Source organism: Anser brachyrhynchus (assembly GCF_964034855.1).
Source record: "Anser brachyrhynchus genome assembly, chromosome: 2".
NCBI classification, from domain to species: domain Eukaryota; kingdom Metazoa; phylum Chordata; class Aves; order Anseriformes; family Anatidae; genus Anser; species Anser brachyrhynchus.
Window position 1 is genome coordinate 50,205,239 of NC_137695.1, and position 27,743 is coordinate 50,232,981.

The following is a 27,743-nucleotide window of genomic DNA, read 5'->3' on the forward strand; positions in this document are numbered from 1 at the left end:
AGAGGTTGGAAGTCCAAGAGAATCAACTCTGTCTGAAATCCATTATCTTACCTCAGGAAATTTCAGTCTTACCGCACAGGATGATTACAAAAGCCCGGTCTAGTCCATCTTAATTTGTTTCTTCCACGATATATTTGCAGAGGTGTTTTTCGATGTAATGGCATGTTAAATGACATTTAGAGTCAAAGTTAGAATTAGAATCGTATTTTAAAAACAATACAACCACGCTCAAAATCAATTACGGTCACACACAATGGGAAACAACCCAGTACTGCCCTGAAGAAGTTACCCAGCGGGTCACTCGCTTTCTTGAAGCCTACCACTGACCTTCATAGGCATCTCTCTGCTTTAGCTTAAGACTAGTTAAGACTACACTGTCTTGAAATCTGGCTTCACATCTCCCCTCAATTACATACAAACGGTGAGTAGAGGCATTTTGGCCACATTCTGTAATTTTTTTTACTTATTTTTTGAAAGAGAAAAACGCAGTCATTTTTAACTCTTTCTATGGAGTTCTCATTTTCGCCAGTGAAAAATCACTATGTTGTTTTTAAATTAAGTCACCCACTTCAGCCATCTTCCCTCACCAGCTGCAAAGCCGGGGGTATCTGCATTGATCCAGCTCCGTACTAATACATTTCACAATCAGTTCGATTTATGCGACAGGCTGGAACCTGGGCTGAGACCTCTGAAGTGCCTGTAAACCAATCCTGCAGACAGCCGCTAACCCATCAACCGTACCTGGGAATCGTGTTGCTTAAAATATTCCATATATGCAACGTACTTTTATTCTGTACAAGATTCACAGAGGCTAGGATGGAAACAACAGGAAAAAAAGGACCATACCTGGTTTCTCAGACTGACAGGCTACACATTTGTTATCTTCCGTCTTATTTGGTACAAGGCATATTCCACAGTCCCAAGAGCCTTTCGCCTTCTTAAATTTGTCTCCAAAGCCCAGAGTGGCTGTTGTGTCAGTGCTGCTCGAGGAGGATGTCACTGTCACCGAGCTGTCTGTGACCACTGGTCATGTCAGAGCAGGCATTACTCCCGTTCCAGGTTTTGGTGTCTCACATGCTATACATTTTGTAGCTTCCGGTTTGTTTTGGACAAGACATGTATCACAATCCCACGTTCCAGGTACTGTTTTGAATTTGTCTCCAAAGCCCAGCATCCCTGCTGGGGGCGCTGCTGGCTTTGAGGTGTCGCATTGACTTGAACTTACTGTCTGTTTCATACTCTCAACTGTTGAGGCTTTAGTAGCTTGACAAGTTACACATTTGTCCTTTATGTCTTTGTTTTGCAGAAAAGGGTCACATGTATCAGATTGCCAGTACGATGCTTGTTTAGAAGTCTCTTTACCTGCAGAAAAAGTTGTTATTGCGGGCCTAGTATAAACCACTGTGCTTGTTGTAGGTTGTGCAGACGTAGAAGAGCGTGTTTTCAACAATCCAAAGTCTAGGAAGCAAGAAAAAAAAGTCTTCCTGTTAGCGCAGCACCTCACTACGTGTAACTAAGTGACTTTACTAGAGGGCAAAAATTTCAACTCAGGTGCCAATGGTTACAACTAGACATTCAGACCGAGCGCAACAGGAAGTCCCCAGAAATCTTATCGAAACGGATGAAATTTCATCTGCTGCACTGGGTCACAACAGAACATTTCGTTAAAGCTTCATTTAACTCTTTGTTTCCAAGCAAGCTTTAAATCAACATTTTCACTGGTCGATACAAGTACAAACAGACAGTAGCTGACTGAAATCTGACAGTCCAACGTGGAAGGGAAATAATACAATTTGATTAAGACGCGATGCCCAATCGAATCAAATTTCTAAAGCTCCTCCTTCCGTAGCAGATGACTCAGATCTACTCCAGTAACTGTACAGAAGTTTGTCCTCGGAGCAGCAATCCATACGGTATTTTCCCACAGATGCTGAATATTAATTAAATAATAAAAACTCAAGACAATTGAACAACTGTCTAATTTTCTATAATCTTTTTCAAAATGCATCGGACACAGGACAACTCCTTATTTAAAAGGTGGCAATTTTAACAGAAAAGACAAGCTACTAATACAGAAAGACTAAAGGAAATGCATCTTAAACAGCAGCTCAAGTTGCTTGTAAATCTACCTTGAACATAGTTGTTTTGTGGTTTGTTTGTTGGTTTTTTTTTAGTCAAAAATGAAGTCTTTGAACAATGTGGATTTAGATTTTGCTTCTTTGAAACCGATAAAGAATGTGAATGTCACTTCACTCAGAGGTCTTTCCTTAAACAAAATGCACAATGTATTTTCTCTCACTTAGCTCTTTCCAGTAGAGAAATGTGCTGCCTTCTTAACAAGTATGTAAGTTAGAAGAAGACTTTTGGGAAAAGATCAAATTCAATAAAGCCCTTTTTCTTAAAAGATATCTTTTCCACAGACACACTTTATGAAACTGTTGAAAACAATTGCAATTGCTTAAAAACCAAATTCAGAAAAGGGTTTTTAACGTAAAACACTCCACTTCTGTTTGCAGTTTAAATTTTAATCCACAGGAGCCATTGTAAGCTAAGGCCCAAAGATTCGCAGCTTTCGCCATGTATTTGGAACTGAAGCTCTTTCCTATTCTTTCTTCACCTGGGCTGAAGGTGGGACAGGAGTGTTGAGTTTTACAAACATTTCCTTTTCAATTCCACAAATTGTATTTACTTAAAATGAAACACCGATTATCTGGCTAATTCTCTTAGTACCTCATTTACAATTACATCCTAACACGTAAAGGAGATGCAACCCATCTGCTTTTCATCTTGCAGTTTTACTTCCAGCAACAAACACCACTTAGAATAGAAGGGGGCAGATGCACCCTAACAAACGCAGCGCTTAATGTAATGCTCTCCTACATTCATATTTATAGCAGATACTCTATTAACCATAAGTCGTGTGTTGGTTTTTTTTTTAATAAAAAATGCTAGCGTATTTTTTGCAGCATCTTTTTAAAAGGAGTTCATTATCTCACCAGGATTTTTTAGAACGTCTAAGACGCTTCCTTCCTTTAATACGTGGGCAGTGGTGAAGGGACCACCAGCAAAATCTTTGACCTCCTCTTTCTGTGTGTTGATGTTGGTTGAGGTGGTGGTGTCTTTTGAAACAAAAGAAAACAAAAACAGCTTTCACAATGTGACCTAGTTAGAGCAGATTATACTCACTTTTGTTAGAAACAAGAATTTCCAGCTTTCATGCTTCTCACATAAGAATCTTCACAAATTCTACTTACTTTGCAATGCTTTATGATTACAAGCAAAACAAAAAGCAACAAAACAAAACAAAAATTATAAAAGCAGATCTGTCACTGGAAAAATACTGCAGAAGTCCAACACTGCCTGGAATTGCTAGCATGCGCAGACAGGACAGATTGAAGATTTAATAAAGAAAAAAAGGAAAATCAGCACTTCAGATCTGAAGTGCTAAAGTTTCAGTTACCTAGGGTAAGAAAGGGCGTCACTGGAGTACCACTGGGTCCAGAAAGTTCTGCCGATTTTACAACGGGAACACTAAATGTAAACCCAATCTGCTATGAACAAGAGAGGTTTTTCAGATTCTCAAGCCACAGGAACTTCAATCGAATGCACACACAAAACCAAATCTGAAAGCTGCTCTTCACATTTGTAGCACGCATGCTGAATGACAAATTATAAGCCAGAAGCCTACATACTTTTCTCCATCAAGGCAGATTCTGCTTTAGTGTTCTGCAACAGCCTACTAAATGCCTAAGAAAAAAAGTCAAGCTCCTTTATTATTTTACTTACAGAAGACGTAGGTAGCACTTCTGCCTCAGTAGATTTCACAACTGGAGATGAAAACGCGAACTCAGGACTGCTAACAGTACTTGTTGGTTGTATCTGTATTTTCAAAAGAATTAAAGGTTTATATTTAAGAGCAACAACTACCTGAATTCACTACCCAACAGAAGTCCCGCAGTGACGTCGAAAAACCTGATGTTTGAGTTATTTTGCAGATAAAAGTAATAATAAAACACAGGGAAGTTTCCAAGTGGGTATAGGACAATATCTTCAAAACCAAATTCCAGAAACTGAGAGGAAAAGCTGGAGATGCTACTTAGGTCTAAATGCACGGAAAAGCAAGCCAGGAAGCTGAAGAATGGCAAACTCAGCCCAATGATACTCCAAGAACTTCAGCAAACACCTCAACATGTTAAAGCAGCTGTCTACTTCAAACCGTACAAAAAATATTTCAAGTACTCTGGAACAGATTAATGTTTATTTTATTGCAATAATATGCCAATTATTGCACCCTAGGCTCATTCTATGTGAGGCTTATATGACCACGTTACCTCTAATTTAATAACTTAAATAAAGTTGTGGTTTAACCATTGCAGGCAACTAAGCACCACACAGCCACTCGCTCACTCCCTCCAAATGGAACAGGGAAAAGAACTGGAAGTAAAGAAGTAAAGTTGTTAAATTTGAGGTAGCATTAATGACTCATCGCATGTAATGGCTACCTGGAAAGACAAATGCCATAACCCTGTACATACTCCCCACTCCTTCCCCTTCTTTCCCCCAGCATTTATTGCTGAGCACGATGCTAAATGGTGTGGAATATGCCTTCGGTCCTCTGGGCTCCGCTGTCCTGGCTGAGTGCCCTCCCAGCCTCTTGTGCATCCCCGACCTCCTCGCTGGCAGGGCAGCGTGAGACACAGAAAAGGACTTGTCACTGTGTAAGCACTGCTCAGCAACAGCTAAAACAACCAGTGCCTTACCAACACTGTTTTGCTCACAAATCTGCAACACAGCATCATCTAGCATCATCTACTACGAAGAAAATTAACTCTACCCCTGCCAAAACCACTATAAATAACTTGGCATAAAGTCCACACCCCCCTTCCCCCGCAGACTTCCACAGCATTTGAAGCAGTTATACAATCACGTTAAATGGGAGTTGGCAGGCTCTAAGACTGAGAGAAGCAGAATCAAAACATTTATGCCTTTTCCCCAAACTGGCATACAACCCCAATTCATTCAGCTGCGTAGAAACTAATATTTGTTAGTTTCACGAGCACCACAGAAAAAGTCAACTCGCAATAAAGCAGTATACTCATTGTAAACATTATTTATAGCATAAAGATTTACCTTGCCCGCCGCCGTCGCTGTTGCATCTGCCATGCCTGCCGCCTCCGTTGAATTTGCCACGCTTGTCGTTGCCACTGTTGACTTTGCCTTGTCCTTTGTCTTCAGTAGATATGGCATGCCCGCCGCCATTATTGGATATGTCAAGCCTGAGGGCACTGTTGAACACGTTATGCCCGACGTCGCCGTTGTATATATCATGTCCTCCACCTCCTCCTCTGATAGATCTGTCAAGTCCTCCACCTCTGATGGATCTGTCATGCCCTCCACCTCTGATGGATCTGTCATGCCCTCCACCTCTGATGGATTTGCCATGCCCGTCGCAGCTGCTGGAGTTGCCGTGCTCATTGCTGCTGTTGAAACAGCGCTCGGTGACGCTGAGACAGCGCTACTACCAACGAAACTAGAATTGAACTGAGGCAGCGATGCAGCACTGATGGGTAGGGGTATTTTCGGTAGCACTGGTTCCTCCACTTCCTAAAGTTGCAAATTTTAATTTTTCTTATACAAGACATACTACTTTCTCACCCCATCGCACCCAATTTATTAACAAAATTAAATAGAACAAAAATCCATACAAATTAAGAGAAAGCAAGTTTCCAGAAGAAATCCCGATCTCCCCACCTCTGTCTACCACGTCATTTTAATTTATGGCAGGCCTGCTTCCACATTATACTCTATTCAACAACTGTACAGCAAGAACACTGAAAGTTAACTCAAAACCTGTGCAGAACAGAGAGGCACAGATCACATTTTTTTTCTTTCTTTTCTATACTTTAGTCATCAAAGCTCTGGAGAAGCATCATCCTTTCTAACTACCCTCGCATGGCTTCAATTAAGAGTACACTCTCAAGACAAGTGAGAAAGTGTTCCTCTTGCAAAATTAGGCAGGATAGCTGCCAAAGTTTCTAAAGTCACTACAGCAGGGAACGTGGAAAAAGGTAATGTTTAAAGAAGCAGGTAGGTTCAACAACCAAACTAAACACAAAAAGCACCAAAGAAAGTCAGACTAGCAGCACTGAAGATTGTGTTCTCGTAAATACAGTCTATACCATGTATCAGGATGCAAATATAAAAATCAGAAAACAGCCTCTTAACAACTTCAATTTTCATCCCTGCCACTTACTTTATTTGATTACTAAGATTGGATGAGTTATGTTTTAAATGGCATAGAAAATCTGACCAAAATTTGTACAGTACTATCATGATCTACTTAGAAATGACTAGGCAGGGATGTAAGTTGGTACTACTGATATTCAGTGCATCCTGTAGCTTACATCTGTTTCACAGTTTTGATTTGAAAAGTTTATGGAACTTTTGATATTTGGACCATTATTTTATTTGTGTTACAGGAATAAACAACAGTGTATACGATTTCTTTATATTGCATCATCCGGAAGTCCCATTTAATGATTTGAAACTTAAATTAACTTAAATACTTAATATTAACTTAATATTAATTAAATACTTAATGTTAACGTAAATACTGAAATTAACTTACAGGCAGCTTATATAACATCCAATAAAAGAAAAAATAATCTGAATATTCATGGTCATAGTTTTATGGAATAGATTTTTCCTATTAAAATGAGAAAAAAACTCTCTCACAATGAGTTTGGTGAGTATGAAAAACTGAGTCATCGTTAGCAGACATGGAGAATGCTCTCTTCTACTACTCTTTTTCACACTCTTGGCCTGTATCTTTCTGTATGACTTAAATATGAAACCAAAAATTAAGCTTTTTTTTTCTTTTTATACTTGGCACTCGTTTCAAGTATCATTCCTGTAGAAAAACTATACAAACCTTCACCAAAACATTACTTCTCTTCTTAGGACTCATTCATTCAATTGCTAACGAGAAATGTTATAGTTTGAAGAATCTCCAAGGTAACAGAATTAAAAGTTTCACAATTATATAAGCAAAGTTCAGGTATTCAAACACAGGAAATCAATTGGAGCCTGCTCTGAAACCCACAAGAAAACAAAAACAATGCAAAAATAAAGCGGTATTGTTATAATTTACTATGATGCAATAAAACTGACACACTTAGCTAGTTACTTCAGTAAGCTCAGTGACAGCAATTAATTTAAGAGTCACTTACCTGTTCTTGTACAGCTCTTGATAAATAGTGTATTCCTCTTTCCCTTCTCATTTTGCCACCTCCGCTACTCACTCCTGAAGACAGACCATTGGACGCAGCAGTACTGAATTTGTAGCTGGTCACATTGCTAGCACACGACAGTACAGAAGTTGGGGGAAACAAGAGAAAAAAAAATTACCAGCCAAATTGTTTTTTCAAGATATTAGAGCTGTTATTAGTCCTAGAATTGAAACCTGCTGATCAGAAAAAAACTAAAGCTGTCTCACAAGTTGCTAAACGCTGGTAAATACTTGATGTTCTAAATAGGAAAAACTTTATTAACAGCAGCAATGAAAAGGACATACATAAGTGCACCGTTCACATGGGAACAATGACTAAGCCAGAAGACCTGAAATAGAAGAGCTGATTTAGATTGTTATTTTCCAGTGCTTCCTTTAAATAGGACCGGTTCTCTGATTCTGCGATGCACGTGTATCTTTTGCAGGGATATAAAAGAACAGCTCACAAAAATACAGAAAGAGTGCACATATGCACACATACACATGGGAAACACTGCCAACAGCTCTGATAGAATAGGGACGCCTTAGACTTGTGTGGCAAGGTAATATGGCCTAAGCTTCAGAAGCAGCTCTGACTTTCATGTGGCCATCAGCAGGAACAGCAGAGGTGTTTGGGTATGCCAACATTCCAGAAGTCTTTTCAGACATGAATACAGATCCCTTTTGTAAGGCATACAAAAGCATTTTTCTGGTACTTAAAAAAGCCTAGCTCAAAACCAGAAAGATATCCTAATCCAAGAGCAAATGGGGAAAAAATAACCCAAACCAGAAGTGGAATAGGGAATAACTCTAACAAAAGTACTATGGCAAGAAAATGAAGTATGCCTGGAAAAACTGTGACATCAAAGCTTATCTTGCAGCCAATCAGTCAGTCAGTACAAAAGTGCATTAGATCGCACTGGAAGACACCAGGTCAAACTCCCACAATACTGAGGAGGAGAACTGGTCTAAACTTGTCAAATACTTGACAACAGCCTGCTTAGCACTGTAACTGCATAGAGGAAGACAGATCCCTAAGGCATATGCTCAGACTTTTCTCTAATCCAAACTGTCAATCCATTAGAATTCTGAAAAAAGTCTTACATCAAAACAGATCTTCATTCAGACAACTATCGCTTGCCCATAACAGCCCATATTCCTCTTTCTGTTAACACCTGTGAGCTTCAAGGGGGCAAAGACAGTTGTCAGCCTTCAAGCAAGTCTAATCTACAGTTGGACTCAGGATATAAAATATATATACACACACACACACACACACATAGATATATAGCATTGGTGGGCCAGAGATTTACTGAGTATTCCAACTCAACTGTCCAAAGGGACTCTTGCCAGCAGATCAGTGTGGTGCTCCTGCTCCAGAACATGGCACCCAACAGAGACCAGCATCACAAAAAACACTACCACCACTACCTACTCTACAAACAAAAGGTAGGGCACTGCAATAAACTTTGTGAACGAAATCAAAAGCAGTGTGAGTTTTCTGTATCTCCTTCCTAAATGGAGAAGTAGAAAGGAGTTCTAGCAAAGACAATTTAGAACAGTTTGAAAAAAACATAATTAAAACCCAGCACCTGGTTGCACCTGTACCAGAACCTTAAAGCCAGTCGCTTCCACCCCTAAAAAGGTGGTTGTTGTGAAGTCCAACTTTTAGATGCCAAAACAAAGTGTTGAGTTCTTTCTGCAAGCCAAAGAATGCCCATGGTCACCTAAGAATTGCTTGGCAGATGAGCATAGAGTCAACAAAATTCCCTGCTACTGTTCTTTGAAAAGAGCGACCCCCTAAAAACCGAGTGCAAAGTCTCTTAACTCAAGCATTATTACCCAAAACACCATTTGCCCAGAAGGAAAAGCCATCAATATTATCTGGAGGATAACTCATTTGACCTAAACCAAGAAAGCAGTGTAACACAAAGCAGTCTCCTCAAGAAGAAATTCAATTAATTCTGCTGGATTTTTTTTATTTTAGAGATGAGTTAGCATTTGGCCTCAAATGATTCTAAAGAACACATGGTCTTCATGTGAACTCAAAGCAGACAATTAACTTCATCATGAAAGGAGTATTAAGAATAATAAATCATAAACCTTCCTCCATGTTTTTGCTTAAAAAATAAAGAAAAAAACACATCAATAAACATCCTCCTGAACCGTAACTCACTTCCCCTACTTCACCTTCTAAAGAATACTTCAGAAAGAATCATCCCATTAGGACAGAGCTTTCAAACTGCAAGCAATTAAATAGCTAAAACTAATAGCTTTTCCCCTAGGGAACATTAGGAGGGACAAATTATTTTGTTATAAGTAAACTGAGTTATAAACCATGAAATATTTGTCAAAGCAAAATTTGTAACGCTACAGATTTAGTTAAACTACAAACTGAGCCATATTTCCTGTAGAAGGAAAAAATAAGGCCTTCAATAGCAAAGATCCTTTCTGTGGATACAGCATTATAACGTGCCTCGTTTCCCATCTTCGTATCCTACTCAGAAGATAAACTTGGGATAAAAAGTGGTGTATCAGTAGTTTTATTCTTGCTCATCTTCCTTCCTTTCATAAAAACAACAATTTTCTCAAAGTTATATTGATCTTCAAACACAATCCAGACTTTGCAGCTCCCTCAAAATACAAAATTTTCATTGGATTTCCAATTCCTTTTACTGAGAACTGTCACCACCTTTCCAAAAAGACAGGCATGCAGACCGTACTGAAAAAGGAGATTTCTTTCTTCCTTCAAGTAAGTTTTAAATTAATAGATGTCATACCTTTCAGATGGTTCTGCTCGCTGTTCTGCAGGCAAAGTCTTCTCTCTCATCCCCTGCAAGTTAAGTTTAGTTCAAGACTTAGCTGAATATGTACAGAATACACAAAGTACCAACAACCACTTAATGTGGTTTTTTGTGGTTTTTATTTTATTTATTTATTTTTAATCTTATAGCACTGAATACACCTCACCTACTTAACGTTGTTCCCTAATTCAGCATTGTGGGTACAGTTCAGTTAAATTTTGGGGCTAAAGTAAGCATCACTGCTTCACTCAGCATTGAGGACAAACTGATAGAACACTAAATCAAATTTGTCAAATCCTCTAACAAAGAAAGTAATTATTTTAAACAAAATGACAAAAATTGTGTGTGTGGGGGGGAGAGTTTTCATCAAAACTTGTGTTTACCAGTCCCGTAAAAGGGACATACTTTTCTGTTTTCTATCATTTATCAACAAACAAGAAAAAAAAACAAACTCTACCCCCCTAAAAACTAAGCAGTTGCTGCTACATTCATTTTAGAACTTTAGAACCAAATGGAGATTGTGCTGGCTAAACAATACAGAGATTGAAAGAGTTAAAAGCAATAAGCAACCAGTATTACTGTCCACTTTGATTTCCAGCCTAAAAAGCCCATACACTTAACACGTGGTCATTTGTACACTCAGACTGATACTGGAAACACAGATGTTTTCGCAGAAAGAGATGCCCATTTAATTTTATGGAAAATTTATCAGACTCCATTTACTCCAAAGCAATCAAAACCGATAACTCAGCACATTGTCAGAACTCTCACTTGGAGCACATAGCTCACCTGGAATAGTTTACACAGAACACGAGCATGTTTCATCAGTGACAGCTTTGTGTACATGAGAATATAAAAGGAAAACATTTCTGTCTTTTAATATTCTTTCACTGAGAACAGGATGACTCAATAGCACATCATGACATCGTGAAAACAACCACAAGACACTGAGTGTTCCAAAAACAGAATTAAATCCGTAAAAGCTCAATCTATTTCACAATGGTTCCCACTGCCTTAAAGCTCGCCTCAAACATACTATCAGTACTTTTTGCAAAGATGGGATAACAATTGGTTTGAGAAACATTCCAAGACTGGAAAAAAAAAACAGGCACATAAAGACTCAAAAATGTACTCACTTGGTACTTTGTGTCTACTCTCTGGCAAATTTTGCTGGACTGAGTAGTTGAAGTCGGTGATGGTTCAGAATACCGCGTATAACGCATCGGTTGACGGTTTACCGTTGGTGTCACAAGTCTCTTAACAGGTGGAGGCTGGAATGCATTCTGGGATTCCAGCTTTGAAAGGGAAACAGCAATCAATTTATCCTTACGTCCACCCAAATTAATTCCAATATTTATTGATGAAAACAAATTACAGAACTATAAACCTCACCCCATCGGTCTTGGCACTCAGAGAACGCAATTTGAAAATTCTGAAGACCGTTCAACTTGTAGAGGGAAATCACCAGAAAACAGTAACGAAATCCATAAAGCTATATATAAGTAGCCAAAGTCTGACTGAATGCCATTTCAAAATTTGGCAGTTAGCTTCATGACAAAATAATTCATGCTACCATAATTAAAATAACCCATGTTCCTAGAATATGCTCCTATCTTTTCCTCTGCCCACACTGTGATTTTTTTTTTTTAGTAGCTTAATTCATTAATTTAACATTCGAAGTGTTAAGCAACTAATTATACAGGCTTCTGGGCTTCACATTCCCTACATTTTCCCTCTTCAAAGTTACACAAACAATAGAACACACTCAAAAAAAAAACAACTTGTCAATCTTACAATAATCTCATTCATTAAAATATGATCCAATGCTTTACATGTGCATTAGATGCACTTCAAGTAGTGGGTTTGACTTCCCTTTTCAAAGCATTTTCACAGACCAGAGTTAATTTTTAACACAGACCACTGCGTGTTCTGCAAAACTGACTTAACTGAACTGTCAGACAGAAAACAAACCCTAAAGGCTACAAGATTTACCGATGGCTCCGCCTGCGGTCTTAAGGATCAGAAAATACAGTCTTAGGAAGCATGCTATTGTTCAAATCAATACCAACAGGAAATTTTTGTTTACGCTGCAGCTTTAATTTCACAGTATCTCCCAGCTCTTAGTAATAGGATTCACACTATCTATAAAGTATATAAAAATACATCTTTCTAACAAAATATTACATTCAGTTTGAAACCTTGAATAAAACATGTTTTATGTAAGTTCACAAATCTACTTCGAGTGAACGACGGTTCATTGCTGGTTTTAAAGGTAAAAAAGAAAAATATTAATTCCCCCAGTTAGGCATTTAATACACCAAGAGCTATTCTGCCTGGTACAGTTCCTTGAAATAAGAAAAATACCACATCACTGCTACCCACTGCAGAAGTTTAGCCTGAGTGCACAAGTGTTCCGTCAACCGCATGTTCACTTTAGCAGGAAAACACGCAAGCAAATAATTGCTTCTCAGCAAATAATTGCCTCAGCAAATAATTGCCTCAGCAAATAATTGCTTCTCATCACGGGCTACCCTTCTCCCGCCAACATTATGAATTCTAGTATTATGAATAGACAATCTATCTCCTTTCACCCACTGACAGCTGCGTGCAACATTCATTTAGTGGCTGACAATTTCAGGCTCTCTCTTGCAAATCTGGCAGATCTTTCTTAATGCCTTATCACAGGTGTATTGCTATAATATAACTGAGAATTCACACCAGATTTGGTTTTAGTTATTTGGATAATATTTATGATATACTTCACTTCTCCATGCCCTTGTAATTTGGCAGATGGTGAAAAGATGGTCCAGGAAATCTGAGATGTTTGTAAACTCTGAAGTGATTGTAAACTTAATTATACATCCATCCAATCAAGGAATTAGCACAGAAACTTCTTGAGACACTGTCCCTTTGCTCATTAGAACAGAAGATGAAAAGTTTGCACATCTTGTTATTTCCTTCAGTCACCTGATCTTCAAGTGGTCATTTAAGGGTTTTGTAATTTAATAAGCCCAAGGATACCCCTAACTAAAGTCATCAAAAAAAGATGACTAGTTTTCATTTTTTAAATAAAATGAAAGGAAATCATGCTTTACCACAGCATTATCACCAGTTCTGTGCTACCTCCAAATAGGAATTTAGGAGCGTAAGATTTATAGCGTCGGAAATTAACGATTTTCCTCGTCTTTACTTTGAATGGTGATAAAAAGCACAAAAATTAGTTTTCTGTGCCCGAATGAACACGGAAGTCTGTACAAAGTCTATATGACCACTCAATCAGTATTTTTCTATTTGTGATCATTTCTTCAAGAGAAAACTTGCCTCAAGAGGAATTTTAATATGCAGCTTCACCCCAAGTTGGGGGACAAGATAAAACGACTTGGTGTGTTCTAGAGTTGTTGCTCTCAACTTACAAAGATAATATAATTCTTAACCTGAGTAATCTTCACAGCCCATCATCTACTGTGGAGACATGCCAATATTAACTTGATTTGATGTCTATGTTGTCACTGAGGTTTGAGAAAATTTTTCTAATAGTGATAAAGCATTGAAAAAGTTATCTACCTCAGCTTAAGACATTATTGGTTCTTACCTTTCTTCGTTTGGACTGGAAGTCAGTAATATCCGTTTTATCTATGTCCGGAGGCTAAGGGAAAAAACAAAGCATAAATATTAGAGGGCAATTTTTTTTTCCTGAGAGAGAGGGTTCCCTGCAACAAAAATGTGGGGGTTCATGGTCAACTTACACAACACAGCGGCAAAAGAGATGTCATTCTTTTAGCATCCTGTTGAAAAAATAGCGCAATAAATTAAACCGGCCACAACGTAAGGAAGAATAGTTTTATCTTTATCCTTTGATGGCACATTTACTAAGTTTTATAAACACATGAAGCAAAAACAGATTAAAAGAAGTGCTATTTACCAACAAAGCGGTTGACAGCTTCTCCACTGCCTCCAAGATGCACCATGCTGAGGTACTCAAGGTAGCGTGGGACCGCACAGTTTCTTGTCTAGCTTTCGCTCTCTTTTGTGCCTGAAAAATTAGCATTTTAAGTGTTACAATGGTCAATTCTCAGCTAAGGAGGCATGTATTTTATGTCCCAAGGCTACACTGATGATACAATCAATATATTCTGATGACAGAGAAACATGCAGTCACTGGGAGTTCAAGCCATAAAGAAGAGAATACATTCGGAGTTTAATGAAGTTTACCTTGGGCCTCAGTGCATCTTGCACGTGCTTGTTGCACGAGCAATAAAAGAACTCCGTACTTGTAAAAGGTCAAGACGGATGATGCTAGGACTGCTAAGGCCTCCGAAGCAGTAATCAGGGAAACAGAACTCAAGAAAAGGCTTGTGGTACAGAAAGCATTTTCAGTAACAACACAGACCTCAGAGTTTCACGATGGTCTAAGTGTACCATCTTAAAATCAGTGTATACAATCATAACCAGGAACTAGTTTTACTTCTCTCTTGCTTCCTCCCTTCCCCCAAGATTAAAGTTGGCTGCAAATCTTTGTCTTAAAAGATAAAGATCTGATTTAAACTGTAACAGATCTAAACATTACACTGAAAAAGTAAACTGTTTATTTGCACCACCCAACTTCAAATATCAGTCAAAAACTTCCTTTGGTGTGACTTTTTTTCTTCCCAGGTTAAACCCCTCATATAACCACACTGTGCTTATCACACGATGTGAAGACAGGAAGCAGACCACGCAGCATGTAAAAACACAAGTGAGACTCACAGAACCACAGAATGGTTAAGGTTGGAAGTGACCTCTAGAGATCGCCTGGTCTACCCCCCCGCTCAAGCAGGGCCACCCCGAGCAGGTTGCCCAGGACCATGTCAAGTCAGCTCTTGAAGACCTCCAAAGAGGGAGACTCCACAGCCTCTCCGGGCAACCCGTGCCAGGGCTCCATCACCCGCACAGTGCAAAAGCATTTCCTGATGCTCAGACAGAGCCTCACGTTTCAGTTTGTGCCTGTTGCCTCTTGACCTGGCACTGGGCACCGCTGAAAACACAATGGCTCTCTATGCTCTTTGCACCATCCATTCAGGTATTTATATACACCAATAAGATCCCCCCTGAACCTCCTCTCCTCCATGCTAAACAGGCCCAGCAGTCCCTGCCTCTCCTCAGAGGAGAGGTGCTCCCAGTCCCTTGATCATCTTGGTGGCCCTTCGCTGGACTCTCTAGTACCTTGCTGTCATTCACAGCAAGCAGCAAGAAGCTTGCAAGCTACTCTCTCCTTTAAAAGCCTAGTATTTTGGTTCCTCTTTTTACCATAATGCAGTAATATTGTAAAAAACAAAAATAGCCGACCAAAGAGGGTTCCCAGCTTTGCACCACAAGGTTTCAAGGTTTCCCGTAAGTGAGGTACTTGTACTGCCCTTTTTCCGTTGCACAAATGGACTGTCAGAACAGAGCCAGCAAACCCGCGTTTTCATTTTCTTCAAATTCCTTTTGATTTATCGATAAAAGTCACTTTCATTTAAATACATTCCTACCAAACCTGATTTGACTTTCCTTTTCGATTCAGCTCTAGCTAATCAGAGTTGTCAGCACTTTTTATTTGCTATTTCCAAGAACTCTTGGGGGCAAATAACTCTCTTCAAGAACTATATGAATCGTTCAAAACAGAAAGCATGTTACTGCTTATCTTGAGACTGCATTTAGTCCTGCATGCCTCTGTGTACCAGAAGAACAAAGGATCAGCAAAGTTGATTTTAGATATTTTCAAAGACTGCAGGTTTATACAACATATCCATAGCATGAATGTAGGCATGCTTGGAAAAGAAGATCCACAGATAAATATTAGCCAGGTTTGACTACTGTAGCTTTTGCTACCATAAACACAAGTTTTCAAAGTTATGCTGTCATTGGTTTTTTTGCATCAAGTTATTTTAACGTAATGTAGTCAGAGGCAGACAATGGCACTTAAATGGAATTTTTTGAAAGACCTAACAACAGAGGAAACCCCAACTACCAACAACTAGCCCAAACTGCCATTCTTGTTCTTTCTGACAAGTATTACCTGTGGTAAAAACTGTTATAAAAGAATTTAAACAGAAATCAATCTCAGACGTCTATTTTTGTAGACCAAGAGGGCAGAAGAGCAACTGTTACCACATATTCAGCTCCCTGCTCAAAGCTCCTTTGGCAGTGCTGCTTTTTTTATTTCCATCACTATTTCCCACTACACTACTTTTCTCATACCTGATAAGGTTCCGTCTTTGGCTGCCTTGATCTTACAGCTGCACCACCGGCATAGGCCGTCTTGCCGGGGTAAAATGGAGAAAACCCAAGCTGGTTTTGCTTAAAAACAGACGTGCTTCCACGTACCTACGGAAACACAGTATGAAAAGTGGATAGAAAAACAGGTACACATTCAAACTGATTAAAAGAAATACTGTGCAGTACTTACAGGACACAGTCCTCCAAAAACAAATAAACTGAATGCAGGTTTCTTAGAGCTAGCTGCAGAATGCTGCGAGAGGGAATGAGTTCTTTCAGCTTCTGTGGGCCAGAGCAGTGACGATGAAGTATTTTTTAAAACTGCAACATCTGCCAAAATGACGTATGCTAGATGTAAATGCCTCTCGTACGTACAGAACTTTAACAATAAAGATCACACTAATTCAAGTTCTTCAATACAGAAAAATAAGCATGACTTCAGCTTCTTTAAATAGATCAACTTCACGTACAGACTGAAAACCAAGTATCACCTACAAACTTGAAAACTGTTCACAGAGCTGCAAGTAGTTTTCAGCAAACTTACCAAGTTAATACTGTGCTTCCAATGCAGATTTTTTTTTCCTTCAGGCTAAGATAAAAGAGGACCGCATAAACATCAGTGCATTTGTACAGACAAAGCTTTTTTCTGTGTTGGTAAAAGGCTGGAGGCCAGCACAGATCATAATCGCACAGGTTTTAAACCTGGAAGATTCCCCAAAGGCTGCTCTAAGAGTTAACGATCTTCTGCCCATGTATGTTTTACGAAGACACACCAGAAAGTTCTAGTGCACTCAGGTTATATTGCTAAAGCCCAGCAACTCTACTCTCAGCTGTACAAAAGATCTCTGGAAAACCTGCTGAGCACACGTCAGTCCCTGTCTATATGGGGGACTAGAAAAAGCTGCAAACCTGCTGTTCGCCCTTTCAGCGAGAAGACCTAGGTACCAACCTACATCGACACGATGCTTATTTTTTATTTTAAAATGGTGTGCTTTCCTCAATGAATTTGGCAAAAGACATGAAAGTATTGACAGCTGAAGCCTTCTACCAAGAAAGGTCAAAAAACAGCCTATAGCTTATGTCAGAGTAGTTTCTTTATCTTCTCTTGCTGAAACACAGGAAAACATCTCGTGTTCCTATTTGTCACCTGCACTTATTCACATTTAACCAGCTGTCTGTTAGATATTCTGAGTCACTCTTCCTTCTAGATAATCAGCCTAGTTGTCAAGCTACGGCAAGTCAGCCTGATTTCCTACCGTCCCAGTTCAAAATTTACATATAACCTAGCTGAATGTGTATATTTCAGCACTGACTCTTTCTAACATCAGGGTATCATAAACGTATTCCAAAGCACGCTTCTATTAAAAAGGTGATAGGATTATATACTTCTAAAACACTAAAAATTCAATTTAATTCTCGCATCCAAAGTTGACATTCACCTATTTTATTTACTAAGGTGATGTGGAATATTAAAGAACGCAAGGTACTTCACATTAAAAAAAAAGTCAATTAAACAGAGAACACAAAAATCACCTTCAGCAGATGCTCTAGAGGAGGAATCACTGGTTGTTGAGATGTTATCATCGTCTTTTTCAGAGGTAGAATCTTCTATTTCTTTTATGAAGGACAGCCTAGGACTGCCAATGCCAAATATAGAAGATGTCGAGGGCTGACAAGGTGGGACAGGAGAATCCAGCACGGTGTAATTCAGATGGCTCCGATGAAGAGAGGGCCTTGTTAACACAACTGGGAAGTTCAGTGCTGATCTACTTGTGGATGGTTCTAGACAAGAACAGGGAGATAATTAGCTTTGCTATAGACAAGCTCACAGAAGCCAAAACCTGTTTCCTATCGACAGCCATGCTATTGCCAAGTTCTAAGGCAAAAAGAGAGAAGCCAAATTTAACTTCTTCCTCACCCAGATAGGGTTGCATCTAACTGTCTGGCTACAACAACAACACTGCTTGCGATACACAGTATTAATGTTGCATCCAGAAGTAGTTAACTATGAGGTTTTACAACACCACATTCTGACCCCGTGCTCAAATGCTCTAACGCTGACTTGGCCGTTCACTAAATCAAACATATATACTCCTTCTCCCATGTACAGCTTGCAATAAGCTTTACAAAATTTGAGATTACACGGTAAATTACAGATAACACTGCAGCTTCCATAATATTGGAACAAAGGTTATATTAATCTGAATACACGACATGAAAATGAACGTTTGCAGTACTTTTTTCCCAAGTTCTTCCATATCAGCTCACGTTAGAGGCAAAACATCATCTCCTACCCATTAACTATTGGGATTTTGACCCAAGGGACAAGGATGTTGACCCAAGTAACCAGATGAGCATTTTTCCCTCTTGAAGCAAAGGGTCTGCAAACAATGCCAGTGGCCTGGAATAGGTGGCCTTGAAGTCTATCTTGCTAAATGAATGGAACTATTCATGGGTATTTTGCCTGATGAAAGCCTACTGTCTCTCCCAGGAATCTGGGCAATTCAAATGACTTTGAGCCACTATCCTCTTGATACTTGAACTGAAGCTTAAACTAGTTAGTTCAATCTTCATAACCACTGCAGTACCACTAATTAGCTCTCCAAACCATGAGCAGATTTTTAGGACAGCACCGTTTGAGATACAGAAAGTTCTTCAGGCGGAAGGCCACCCAATATAGGCTCCAGCACACTGATACTTCAGAACTGAAGAAACACATTGGTTTCAAAATGTAGTAATAATTAAAAAAAAAAATCTTATTCTTAAGCATAGTAAGTAACACCCACGGACAGCAACATAAGCTGCAAAAGGTTCCAGGGTGTCCACCTGCTCCTGATCTCCTGGAGTTAGCAAGCTTGCAGTGCAGCTGTTCTTACTGAAAGCTCCTTTCACGCAGTTACATAGGAAAGCCAACATGTGTTCCTCAGTCAGGAAGACCTTCTCTATTCTTTTCTCCAAACTCATTCCCAAGCTACAGCTACACAGAAAGCCATCAATCTCCTTGTTTACAATTAGATGAGATTGGAGGCAAAGATATTTCCTCATTGTTTTTTGATTCTGCCAACAACAGAAGCAACTGACTTTCCACATTATCTATGGTTACCTACGCACGCTCAGACAAAACTTCTTTACTTATTTAAAGCTGACTTCCCCAAAACAGCTAATTTAAGAGAAACTCAAATAAGAATAGATGCAAAAATACCTTTTCAAAGACACCCCTTTCCCCCCGCGTAGACCTTAAAGTTATTGAATATTTTAAGGATAATAATCTCATAAACCACGTCCGTGCACAAGTTCCCCAGTTCACCATCAAGTTAACAAGGAACTTTACTAAATTGATCAAAGCCCAAAACAAAAAAAAACAAAACAAAACAAACAAAGTCGGGACACGAGACGGAATTTTCCTCTGCCATTCTAGCATCTAGTCTTTTGTTTCGAAGACTGCAAAACAAATTAATTTTTTTAATTGCCTTAGGCAATTAGACAGATTTTCATTCCATATCTTTTAAAAGATGGAAAATGCAACCCAGCACACTTGCAAATGACTTATTTTCAGCATTTAGCACCTGGCTAATAGAGTACCTAAAGTTAACTGATGCCTTCCAAGAGCATAAGATGTATGCTTCGTAACTGTGTATACAGTTTAAAGCTAAGACGGTTTCACAAACAGTTGTTTTGACTTTTTTGTTTGTTTTTTTTCATTCTGTCAAAACCCTCATTCCAATTTCCTTTTGAAATTCAGATTCAAAACTAGAAATCTGTGAATAAATACAGATGGCCAGAATTCCAAATGATTTTTCACATACCTCGTCTACTAATTCTTGCTGGTTCGGGCGTGAATCTCTCATCGATTATGGTATCTTCATCTGCATAATCGTGGTGATAGTTTACCGGAGTCTCCTCCTGGTTTGCAGATTCATTTCTGTCTACACACTCCTCCTCACGTTTATTGAAATACTTCTGCAGCCACCCCGGTACAATATTTTTCACAGTTTCTGTCATTCTGCTAATTATTCCCTGCTTGAAAGAAAAAACAGTTGTTTAATTACAGAAACACAGTCAACAGCATATGCTGGGATACCACCTTCCACGGACCTTGAAGACAGATATTATACAGCAAATATTCAGAAGACGACGACGAGGTTGATCCCTGGCATAGGATCGCTACACTTCTGGTAAACCTAAAATTCACCTAAGATTGATTTACAGCTACCTATCACTTTCTGCACTTCCAAGTGACCTTGGCAAGGTTCAAAGTTTTGAAACCTGCCAAAATTCACCAGCAGGTCGTCAATCTGCAAGGCTATCAGGAAACTCTACGCCTGAACAGCTCCTGACCTACAGACTTGTTCCAGGACTCTTCCTCTTCGCACCCTCACGTGAAAACCAACTAAACCAGAAGTTCAGCAATTATCTACTGCGACAGTCAGGACCATACTACCCATTAAAATCAGTGAACCTAAATATTTTCAATTTTAGTAATGCTGAATTGCAGTGACTATACGCACAAAAAACAGTTCTGCTCTCAACAGTCAGGCTAACCCAGAAGATGTCCTGGAAGAAACACAGCTATAGCTATAGCACCAGCACCTCCTCTTGCAAGAGCCTTCTAAAGCTGTTGCTGTATTTTGTAGAAGACTGACTCTGCGGCATACATCGGGTACGATCGGAGAATTCCCACCTGACCGAAATCCCCAGGAACTACGGTTAAATAAAAGATAAATTAATATAAATGAATATAATTAATAATGAAAATTAATAATAAAAATTAATATCCAGAAAGCTGACAATCATGAGCTAGGCATCCTGCTAATCATCCCTCCTGCAGGCAGGGGGAAAAAAAAAAAGTAAATTAGATCCAGGACTAGTTCCCAGGAACTTCCAAGCTGCTAACTATACTGTCTACAGTGCCCAGGCACCTTCAGAGCTTAATGGTAAGAGACAGAGGGTTTGGTGGGCTGTAATTATGATCACAAGCACACAAAACACATCTATTTAAGTATTTCTAAGAATCGACTTATCGACTAAAGTTGTAGGGGGAAGGATGAGAAAAACAGCGGGGTAGGGATCAGAACCAGAGGTATAACCTCACAAAATCGCATCGGTCGCTTTCGTGCCTCCCCAACTGCATCACTGAGAGACAATTAACATTAAGCCACAGAACCTTCTGCAGAGTGGACATGATATTGAAAATAAACTGAAATTAATTGACAAATGCTCTAAGCAAGCTATCTGCTCAAAGCTCGTCCTTTTACGTTATGAACATTTGCACGATTCGTCTGGTTACAAAGCTAACTGCTATAATAAATGCACACATGTAACACCGATCAGTTTGTCTATTTATCAATCATTAAAATTCTTCCCCGATAAGTTACTGTTAATTTGATCTGCGCTGGATGTGCAGCAGCCATTCTCTGTGCAGAATCCCCCAGATATCCCCACGCACGTGTTTGCTCTGGCACACTCTTTAAATAAACCTACTGGAAAACACGCAGAGATAACAGACAATGGAAAAGTTAGAAAACCATCTCCACTGATTATTTTTAATCCACGTGTAAGGTTTATCAGTTAGCTACACAGTGTCGGCACACGCAAGCTATGGCACTTTCAACATTAATGCACTGTTCAAGCCAGAGGTTTCAACGGTTGCTCTGTAAGCGTGGGGAATGTTTGCATTGCCCTTCCAGGCCAGCTTTAGATGGACAAGATTGATTGTCAATATATGGTATAAGGGACTTGGCATTTCTGCAAGTGATAAAAACCTAATTGAGCAGCTATCCATGCGTAGCGCTCCCTTGGTTTTGCATATGATAATCAATCCCCTCAGCTACGTTGCTCATTTAATAGCGGAGAGGTTTTGGCTGAACAAACGTGCAGAGGGCATCTCCAGAGCATCTCTCTGGGCGTCCTGACATTTCTTAGCAAAGAGCTGCTGGGAGGGATCTCGGCGCGTCCCCCCTCCAGCACGGGGATTTTCACACCCCGAATTGACGGACCGCTTTCGCCGTCAACCTGCTGTACCCTACAGCACAAACGAGAAGCAAAGCCTGGCAGGTAACGTTCAGAGAATTGATGATGGGCTGAGGAGGGGTGCAGGGAGCGGGGAAAGCCCTGGGGGTGGCACTGGGGGTCCTGAGGGCAGCGGGCTGGGGGTGAAGGGGAGGGGGAGGAGGGGGGTAATGGGCTGGGTAGAGGGGTAAGGGGGTAAGTAAGGGGCTGAGGGGGTAACTGAGGGGGTTAGGAAGGGGCTGAGGGGGTAACTAAGGGGGTAACTAAGCCGTTGAGGGGGTAACTAAGGGGGTAACTAAGCGGTCGAGGGGGTAACTAAGGGGGTAAGGAGGTGGGTAGGGGGTAACTAAGGGGATAAAGGGGCGGGTAAGGTAAGGGGGTAAGTAAGGGGGTAACTGGTGGGCTGAGGGGGAAGGGCCCGCTGTGGGGGGGCCGCTCCTCACCCGCTTGCTCCTGGCACAGGGGGGCTTCGCGGCGCCCAAACGGTGGCGCCGCCTCTTCACCTTGCCGCCGGCCGCTCCTCCTCGCCCTCCTCCTCCTCCTCCTCCTCCTCCTCCTCCTCCTCCTCCTCCTCCTGCTCCTCCTCCTCCTGATCGGGCTCCTGGGCTGCCGCCCGGCGCCCCGCCGCCACCGGCCCTGCCACCGCCGGCCATGCCGCTGCCGGTCGCGCCGCTACCGGTCGCGCCGCCCGAGGCCATACCGCCCCCCCCCCGCGTTCGGTGCCGTCACGGGGCCCCCCCGCCCCCCGCCGCCACGCGCCGCGGGGCCTGCCCTGCCCCTCGTGGGAATAAAAATGTTGTTTTTGCAGAGTTACGTTGTTTAAAGGTAAGGAATGGGGTATTGAGGTGTGCTTGCAGCGATAAGAACGCTTAGCAGGCGACCTTGTAAAACGCAGACAACCAGACTCCGTAGAACAATTCGGGGAAAATCACGGTGTTGAGTCAAGTCAGGTAAGTGAAGAAACATCACCGCTTCAACCAGTAAAAAAGTCAAATCTGAAATTTAACAGGCCGGCAACGGAAGGCCATGCATTGTCTGGGAAGCATCGGACAGATTGTGAGCCTGGATCACCCCCTCAGTGGGGAAACAGGGGAGGGTCCCGTCATCAAAAAGTATATAAACTGGGTTTTGGAACCAGCAGGGGCGCTCCTGCTCGTGGGACGCCCGCCACTGCGATCGCGAATAAATTCCTGCTTCGCTGAGCTCCTCGCCTGAGCCCAAGTTCTTGGCTACGGAGTGTTTCTCACAATTTGGGGCTCGTCCGGGAGCCAGTCGCCTACTGGGGAGCCCCACCGCCGCAGCAGCAGGAAGGCATGCCCCGCTGATTTCAGCGGTCCTGTGCATCGACGGCGGCGGTTCTGCGGAGAGCTGACAGAGGGCCCGAGACTGATGAAAGAGGCAGGATCCGTGAAGGAGTGGGGAAGGGAAGAAGGCAGGCACTCCGGCTTTGAGAATTGATCCGGTAACTCTGTGCACAGACCAAGGTAAGAAATAGGAAGTATTGCCTTGGGGGTCGGGTGAGACTCTGTGTGCCGTGTGATTGAGACGTACTTTTGTACGGAGCGAGTGTGGAGTCCTGATCCGCGGTTCCGCAGCTCCGCGAGGGGCGCGGCCGGAGACGGCCGAAGCGTGAGCTAAGGGAGAGAAAGGAAGAGTCTCGGGAAATGCGGTGTATGGTAAGCCCTTGCACGGGGAAGTGCTTGGCAATACACCAGGGAAATTTGGTGTGCGGTAGTCCTCGCACGGACGGGACGCCCGCCACTGCGATCGCGAATAAATTCCTGCTTCGCTGAGCTCCTCGCCTGAGCCCAAGTTCTTGGCTACGGAGTGTTTCTCACACCCTCCCCCTCCCTCCCTCGCGCGCCCCCTCCCCTCACGGGAACGCGCGCCCCCCCCTCCCGCTGCCGCTCCCGTTCCTCGCCCCGCCCCGGTCCCGTCCCGGTCCCGCCGCCCTCCCGCTCCCGCCCTCAGGACCCGGCCGCCATAATGAACCCCGGCCCGGCCACCGTAAGCACGGGGCTAGGAGTCACCTCCAGAGCCTCCCCGCGCCGTGGCGCCGACCGCCGGTGTGCCGCAGCACCGCGCCGGGCGTGGGACGGCGCCCCGAGCCCACAGTGCTCGTCAGAAAAGCCCCGCACCGACAACCGATACCCCCGCACCGACAACCGATACCCCCGCACCGACAACCGATACCCCCGCACCGACAACCAACAGCCCCCACGCCGACAACCAACGCACAAGCAGAGTTTTAGGCCGGATTCGTGGCCCCGTTGGTCCGGGAAGCGGTCGTCACGCTAAATTCTACCTTACGGCAGGGGAACGATGGGCATCGTGACAGATCGCCGCCCCAGAAAATAAACACAGAAATAAATAATAAAAACGATAACGGGACGTGAATCGTGCCCTTAATAACAGACATTGGGCAGTGAAATCACCGACTTCTGCAACAATCCGTGCTCAGGGAACTGACTAAAACCCCTCCTGCATTGGCCATGTAATAGCTAGGCAAACATCACATAATGCTTCCCTCCCTCACGTACACCAAAGCTATTAAGGCAACCATAGTAGTGTGATAACGTGATTTTTCTCCTCCAGATCAGCGTCAAAGGCAGCTACGCTAGGTTTGCTCATAAGTTCAAACGCTGCTTTATTTATTTATTTAAATGCCATTTTTCCTATTTAGAAGGATTTCCATAGGGTGGCAGGCCTTTAATGACACTCACGACTCAGAAACATTTGCCGATGCAGTCAAACGGTGTCTATTAACGCGAGGCACTGAAGTTAATTGGTATTAAAAATGAGCCAAAACGAAAGGCAAGTATCTGCGTGTCCAGCAGAATGACAGCGATCATCACCATTTGATCAACCTTCCCTGTGAGTTCTATCTGCAAGTTACTTTGAGGTAGCGCTAGAAAGAAGCGGTTGGTCCAGAGCATCCCTGCAAAAAGAAACATCCACGGCTTAAGTACCGTTTACTCTTTTGGTATCCTTTTAAGTACTTTTAACCGTTTCGGACTCCTGCCTTTTCCCGGCTCACTGATGACAGCATTAGTAGCCCCTCAAGCTACTGTCCTACAGCCTTTCCCATCAGTGAAGAGATAGGAAAAACCCCACTACTTCTTGGAAAAGAAAACCAGCAGGTTTTTGAATAAAAGCACTCTCTGTTGCAGCTAGGTACAACGAAAAGCGTTTATGAAATCATTACGGGACATTCTTGTAGAAAACTTCCTCAAGCTTGGAAGAAAAAAAACCATTTCAGCTAAGTAAAACAGAAAATAACTGGAAGAAGTGAAGTATGGCAGTGTTGGAAAAGTTGCTTCAAAGACTTGTTTAATTAAAAAGAAGGAAAAAAGCAAGTCCCTACTGCAATCCCATCTTTGTCAAACTGATGGCGGGCACCAGTACGATGTGTTCAGCTAACACAGGCTGGAAGTTGTAACTGCAGCTGTGAAGTTTACCCAGTAAAAAGACTCCGCAAAGCATTCTAGCAGTTCCGATGCAATCACTGCTTCCTGAATTTGTGACTCACGGTTAACACGGCAGTACAGGAAGAAGTCTGGCATTCACTGTGCTCTTACGGTAAAGAATCTGCCCTGCGCACACCATCCCAAGCCAGGTATGCGCTCCTAACAGGAAAGGACGATAGGCTGATAAGTCTCAGCAGAGGGAAAAAGACATCAGAGAACTACTTTATAACAGCAGCACGCGGGCTGCAACCGACGTTCTCTTCCTCTCATCATTTTCATTTCTGTGGACTCCAAGAGAATACACTCCCAACATTTTTCAGCTCTGGAGAACAAACAGCCCAACCAATCTCATTCACTGAACTACAAAACTGGTATTTTCGCTATCTAGTCCGGAAAAGGAGGCGCACGTCTCTAACGTACAGTGTAGAGACCTTGTTAATAGGCAAAGTCTGCATAAAATAGGTGGCCACAGCCTGATTTTCTGACGTTCAGGGCCTTGGGTCACACACCACCACAGTATCAGACTTAATGAAGTCACCAATCTATGTGGGCCCCTCATTACACAGGTCACATGTTATGGACCAACCTCTCAAAGGCCAAAAACCAGCACTGATACTGCCGGGCCAACACATATCTGTAGCATCCCATTTCTGGGTGACAACACAATGAATGTTTCCACAAAGTACTCGATGCAACCTAACTACTGTGTTTGGTGAGGCAAAGCAAGCCGTGTCAAAGCAGCGTGGCACCCAGGCACATTCCTGGAAGATGTTTTGCTGCTCACGTTGAAGAAAATAGATAAAAAAATCCTGTGCAGTTTGCGCTTCTGAGCTCAAGTACCACAGCTATGCACTACAATTGAAGTGGCATCAAACCTTGTAAGGTTTTGAAGCTTCAGCACTGCCATCCAAATTCAAGGAGGCTGCATCTATTATCTTGAATTTGCCCCAGCTCAGTCCCCTGAAACAATTCCATAGACACGTACAAGCAACCCTTTTCCCACCCAGATTCTTTGCTTCATCTATTCCACCTCTACCTTGTGTCATATTCTTATTAATCTGCCCCTCAAAAGACTCCCTGGCTCACACAAAGAAGCAACCCAACAAATCCCTGTTTCCAGCCACGTTGCTTTCATGCTTTGGGAAGAGTTAACTGCAACAGCTCTAACTGTGATGCCACCTCACCCCCTCCACCTATGTGAGGTTCTTTGCCTTCTGTCTCCTCCTACGTGTACACCTGCACTAGAACCAGGAAGAATGTGCTTCCTACAATACTCCAAGAGCCTCTTCTGTTTCAGGATGTCATCATTTCAACTCAGGACTGAAAGTATTCCTAGCAAAAACCCAACAGCTAATAGCTAACAGAAGCAGTTGCTGGTGATCAGCTACAAGTAACCTGGAAGTACTGAGGAGTCACAAAAGAGAATTTGCATTACATTTAAGAACAGCATGCAGCTTAGGACCACTGCTTTCACTAACTACACTAAGCCATAAAAAAGAATTGGATTCTTACCTGCCATCACAGCAATTATGGTTTATGTTGCCCCCAAAACACACACGGCAGTACCAGAACTGTGTCAACTAGCTTTAACAGCTTCCCCAGCTATTAAGTACAGTAATTTCTGCTTCCTTTTTTTTCTTGGAGGAATATTCTTTTGTTTCCAGCCTCACTTACTTATTATACACACTGTTAATTAGCAACTATTTCTCCATACTCATAGGGTTATGGAGTCCCTATGACTGGAAAAGACTCTGTACCCTTCAAGATAAGAACAGCATAAAGGCAGCAACTCGCAAGACTGCTCTAGCTTAAAGCAAAGCTTTCCTCATTGCTCTCATCTCCTTTGACTTGAGTACTGTCATCCTTCTACCAGAGCTTTAAAAACTTCATTACCACGAATGAAGGAAGACCAGAGCAATCAGAGAGGGTAGCAGAGGGTATAACTTAAGGAGCTGTTAG

At 41.9% G+C, this 27,743-nt stretch overlaps 1 protein-coding gene and 1 pseudogene across 2 annotated transcripts in view; one reads left to right on the forward strand and one right to left on the reverse strand.

Moving 5' to 3' along the window:
* Positions 1-27,743, forward strand: part of LOC308189794 (tRNA selenocysteine 1-associated protein 1-like) — a 216,967-nt gene that overhangs the window by 144,397 nt on the left and 44,827 nt on the right. The gene's annotated exons all lie outside the window — the stretch shown is intronic.
* Positions 775-20,325, reverse strand: LOC308189463 (nuclear pore complex protein Nup153-like; annotated as a pseudogene). The gene is made up of 10 exons (XR_013956126.1): positions 20,115-20,325; positions 17,842-18,090; positions 16,499-16,638; positions 16,291-16,416; positions 13,994-14,104; positions 13,818-13,856; positions 13,664-13,717; positions 3,787-3,879; positions 2,997-3,147; positions 775-1,458 (listed from the first exon to the last, which is right to left on the reverse strand). The product of XR_013956126.1 is annotated as a nuclear pore complex protein Nup153-like (transcript).